Source organism: Triticum aestivum, chromosome 4A (assembly GCF_018294505.1).
Source record: "Triticum aestivum cultivar Chinese Spring chromosome 4A, IWGSC CS RefSeq v2.1, whole genome shotgun sequence".
Taxonomy (NCBI): Eukaryota; Viridiplantae; Streptophyta; class Magnoliopsida; order Poales; family Poaceae; genus Triticum; species Triticum aestivum.
Genome location: NC_057803.1, coordinates 695,082,048 through 695,087,574, shown reverse-complemented (window position 1 = coordinate 695,087,574; position 5,527 = coordinate 695,082,048). Strand labels below are relative to the sequence as shown.

Genomic DNA, 5,527 nt, shown 5'->3' with positions numbered 1-5,527 from the left:
ACGCATATCCAACACACAAGTTTCATCATATATACATACACAACCAACACATATATAGTTCCATGCATCCTTACATATTACAAAAGTTTCACATTGTTCATCCAACACCGTTATCCATCCATCCATATATAACAAGTTCCAACCATGCAAGTTCATTGATACAAAATAAAAGCACAAATAGAAAAGAAGCACTCCATCAATGCAAGCTTCCGTGAATTAAATCAAACTAGTCGCCAACCCGTGCATTCGCACGGGCTAGTTTATTAAATAATACTCCCTCCGTTCCAATTTAAGAACCGTGGCTTTAATTCAAATTTGAACTAAAGGCGTGACATTTATTTTGTGACAGAGGAAGTTTATGTTAAATTTTATTTTATTTTTGTAGATTTTGGATCTAGTTTATGTCCAACACACGGGGAACACCTTGTAATTTTAAATTTTGGTATTGATATATTAAAAAGCATTTATACTTATGTTGTATATTATTATTTTTATTTTGTGTATATTTGCGATGCCTCACTAATTTATATTTAACTTACTTTCATTATGATTTCATATTGTTTATGTTACCTAACATATAGAATGATTCTATGCTTATGCACTTTATGAATCTTTATAATTAGTACTATATTCTGAAGTATGTCAATTTCTTCCTAGCTGATTTAGCTTAAAATATAAAGCTTGTAGTACCATGTTTCCCTGACAATAGGTTAGTGAGCACTTCTATGTACAGGTTTACGTAGTTGTTTTATACTACATGAAATACAGTCAATGGCAAGAGAATTCCAACCAGGAAATCTATTTGGTGAAATAAAGTGAGCATTGGAAGATCATGGAATGCATAGTATATATATCAACTGTAGCTGTGTCATCTAGTTAAGTTTCCTTTGGCTGGGAAATAAACCAGTGTGATAGTATAAATTAATAAAGTAAAGTGAGAAAGGAAAAATATGCCAATGATAAATACAATAAAGATTAGCACTTAGTTAGAAAAAAAGCTGTATGAAGTTATATGGGTGATATTCTATAAAATTAAAATTACACAATCTTTCAAATATACGTATAGGTCAAGTATGATCAAGAAATTGTCTTTGGATGAACCACACATACTACTGGTCTAATTGATGGTAGATTTTCATGATAGACACCCTGGAGGGAGCTAGGTGACCTGAAATTATCATGCCAAAAATTAAATGGCACTAAGGCCTGATGCCCACACATAGTACGTGAGTAACTTCCAACAATTCCATCGAAGGCCTGATTATTCATCACAATAATTACATGTCACCACTAACAACCCCTCCCTCTCGTGTATCCCTCTTTGGGATTTTCCTATGCCAACCCAGTTCAGCTCTTGAAAAGGATAGATGATATGACAAAGGATCATAGTACCCGTAATATGATTGAATGTGCTCTTTTTCGTTGTTGTTCCCATGAAGTATTACATTCCTGTCACAAATATATACTCTTTCATTACCTTCAATCCACACTGCAGCTACCTCTGAATTGATTAGGCGTTGAACAGAAATATAATGCACAAAATTAGAATGCAAGTGGTCCCATCTTGAATCAATTTCTGCCCTTAAATCTTTTACTGTCGAGTATTCGACCACATGAAGTATCATTGCGAGAAAGAGAAAGATTTGATGGGACTATGCTACCATTTTAGAAAAATAACAAATACTCTATCCACATAGAGTTTGTAAATGGCCATGAAGCCTGCATCAAATACGCTGGATCTCATTTATACATAACTACAGAAACACATCCGTACATATATAAAAAGAAGAGGGGCAATTACCTGAGGTGAGTGCATGTGAACCATATCAATGTACATGGACATGTATTCTGTATGTCAAAGTTGTGATATCTTGAGTTGTAAAGATTTCTGAAATATAGTGCACAAAATGAGTTCTTTTCACATCTTGCATTCCATAAGTCAGACTAATATGTGTTTTCCTTATTAGATCATGTTCAGATCAACTAAAGGAAACTCTGAAATAAATAAATATCAAACTCATTATTGTCTTACTGCACCAATGGTCGTAATCGAAAACTATATTTCATGAGGTAATAAGATTATTAATAAGTGATAGATACAACTACTATGAAATGCTTTTTTTTACTGGAACACTATGCATTCCAAACTACTATGAAATACTACCACAACAGTAAGTTAATTAATATGCTTGAGTCGCATTCAGCCAGTATTAGAACAAATGATTTTTATACATATGGAAAAACTATATTTATGTACCAGCCTACAAATATCCCCTTCACACCTTAATACTGCACCTTATCCTTAAATAACTTTTGCATTGACTAATGACTTCTACGTAGCAGAGAGGATAAGAGAAATTACATCGACAAATTAGGAGATTAATAGTAAAGAAGGTTACAAAAGGAGCTAGTCCAACATGTACCTACTCCATCCGATGTTAAGACATTCTCCAAGTCGCCCACATCTTTTTGTGATATATATGCGTAAGCATGCACCGAAAAATTAACTGCTTATACATGCAGTATGCAGACATGCACGCAGAGCCTGGTATACTGCCACTGTTGCATGATCAAATAGCAATGTTCCTGTTTCCTTTATTACCTTATACAGTATATTAATATGTCTCCAGTGCACGCTTGGTATGCTTAATTAAGAAAAGATTGTGAGATGCATAGATTGGTAGACTATTTGCATTCGTGATACCTGATGCACCTTGCTGCACATAAGTTAATCGGAGGCAAAACAAACATCATTTGGAGATGTAAACATTAGATTGGAAAAAAATTGATTTGCATACATGTTATTCATACCTGCGGGGAGAGGCGTTTGTTGCATGCTGGCATATGCCATACACATGGGCATGCTGGATGTCTATGGTGGTGCGGAACCCATCTAGTCTGGTGGTTGATCAATTCAGTTTAGACATGAGCAAAGATAGATCAGAAGATAATTATCTGTAATTAGCTACAACACTTGGCATGCACTCATGCTTTATGCATGAGATGGACGATAGCAAGGTTCAAATAAACATCAATGTGTGAAATTAGTAGAGAGAAATCTGCATGTCTTATAAGAGAGAGTAACCAATCCATTGTCTCCAGATCAAACTCACCTGTGTGAAATTAGTATAGAGAAATCCGCATGTTTTATAAGAGAGAGTAACCAATCCATTGTCTTCAGATCAAACTCACCTGTGCCTGTCAATTCCAACGAAATTGCATATGTAGGCATAAGCAATCATCGGCTCAGTCTCATCTGCTCCAAGTCAAACCAAAGCTATATATTTGTACATGTCTTGCCAAGGAAACACCGCAAGAATCAGATGGTTTTATCCTATCAAACTGAGGGTGCAAGCAGCGATCAGGAGCAGTCGAAGCAACCCCTCCTCTTTTTCCCTGTGGATCGGACCGTGGGAGCGGCCACTACGGGGTGGAGTCGCGGTGATCCTCCTTCTTCCTTGTGGCTTGGTGGCACGACCTCTCCTTCTTCCTCGCCGGCCGGGAGCAGTCAACAGCAGCCCCCCCATCGTTGGCGCCGCCATAGAATCCCTGGAACCGTTTTCCTGTCTATTATGGAGACAGTTGAGGGATTAGGGAATTGGATATTAGGGAAACACATCTTCGTCCTTTATGTAGAGATCGAACACAACGGAAAATAATTTAGCGCCATGAGTAGACCGGATCCTTGCCCCAACTCGCTCGATCCAATTTGAGAGAGATTCGTTTTCCACAGGAAGAGAGGTAGTAGATCCAGATCACGTAAGATTGATTCAGATTGTTTTTTTTTCCTTCTATGGGGAAAGGAATAGGCGGTTGTGTACATAGATTTATAGGGGTACCACCTTGGGCTTCAATACAGCCGTGTGAAACCATTGTGGCCATGTGGGCCTTCTGGTTCGGCTTTTATTCTTACTTCTAATGATACGTGGGCTTTCCAGCCAATTATTGTTCTCAACTTGATCTGAATTATGTGGGTTAATCTACACCGTAATAACTCGGTCCCACCAGATTAACGGCTCCTAATTACTGATTAACGTGGTAATTTCTTAGGAGTCTGTAATTAGTATATGTATAGATTTACAAAATGATAAACAAGATGTTAGAAGAAGAAGAAGAAAATGAAGAAGAAGAAGACTATAAGAAGTAAGCATACTTAAGTAAAATGGAGATAACCTAGAAGAAAATGAAGAAGAAGAAGAAGAAGACTAGAAGAATATCAGAAGAATAAGAAGAATAATAATAATAAGAAGAAGAATACTATAAGCTTATTATGTAAACTTGCTCATTTTGTGCTAACATAAGTAATTTTAGAGCTAACCTATAGGAAACTAAGCATATTAGAGATAACTTAGCATATTAGAGCCAACTTAGGTAAAATGGAGCCAACCTAGCTAATTATGCCATCTTTGAGTGAACTAAGCATATTAGAGCCACTAGTAGAAAAGGGGGCAATGGCCCAGGCCAGTTCAGCCCATTAGTCCCGGTTCAATCCAGAACCGGGACCAATGGAGCTATTTGCCCCGGTTCGTGAGCCCAGGGGGCCGGCCGGGCCACATGGGCCATTGGTCCCGGTTCGTCCGGACCTTTTGGTCCCGGTTGGTGGGACGAACCGGGACCAATGGGCCTGGCTCCTGGCCCACCACTATTGGTCCCGGTTGGTGGCATGAACCGGGACCAATGGCTACCCGTTAGTCCCGGTTCATGCCACGAACCGGGACCAATAGTGCTGCCTATATATACCCCCTCGCTCGCGAGTAGAGCACTCCAGTGCTCTGTTTTTCTCTTGCCGGCGAGGGGGGGCTTTGTGGTGCTCTAGCTCACCTCCATAGCACATGAGGTGTTCGATGAAATGACCGAGCCACACTACTTAAGCTTTCTCCTCTCCAGGCTCGACCTCCAACCTCTATTTTCCTCAATATTTGTCTAGGTTTAGCGGTCCATCACGCCCCGTCCCCGTCTTCACCGCCGTCGATCACCCGCGCCGATCTCATCGCCAGCACCACCGTGGTGAGCCTCTTGTTCTTATCTTCTTTCTGAAAGGAAAAATATTTTTACTTGTATTATTTTCTTACTTTTATTATTGCATCTTATATAGTGCGATGGTTTTGGTATCCGCCCCCGTCGGCCCTCGTCCTGTCTATGATTCGGATGTGGTATATATTATCTTTTCATAACTATTGGTTCATTTATTGTTTATGAAAATTATGCCGACCAACGGACATAGATTTTATTTATCTAGGAGGTTGTTGAACCGGAAATTCCAACCGACCCTATTGTCGAGAGGTTAAATTTAGTTGAAGAAGAAAACAATTTCTTGAAGGAAAAAATAAAAAAATTGAGGAGGAGAAGATGATATTGGAGTTGCATGTTGCGGATGTCGTCGATGATCACAAGATCAAGATGGATGCAATGCGCTTGAAGATGAGAAAGATTAGAAAATATGCCATTCATACCGAGGCTTGGTATCATTATGCCGTTGGATCAGTTGTTACCTTGGTTGCGATTATAATCGCATTTGTTTTCGCAT

At 38.9% G+C, this 5,527-nt stretch overlaps 1 long non-coding RNA gene across 1 annotated transcript; it reads right to left on the bottom strand.

The window, feature by feature from the left end:
* Positions 1 to 421: 421 nt before the first annotated feature.
* Positions 422 to 3,779, bottom strand: LOC123083193 (uncharacterized). The gene is made up of 3 exons (XR_006439224.1): positions 2,424 to 3,779; positions 1,802 to 1,888; positions 422 to 1,449 (listed from the first exon to the last, which is right to left on the bottom strand). It is a non-coding gene; the product is annotated as an uncharacterized lncRNA (long non-coding RNA).
* Between the last annotated feature and the right edge of the window lie 1,748 nt (positions 3,780 to 5,527).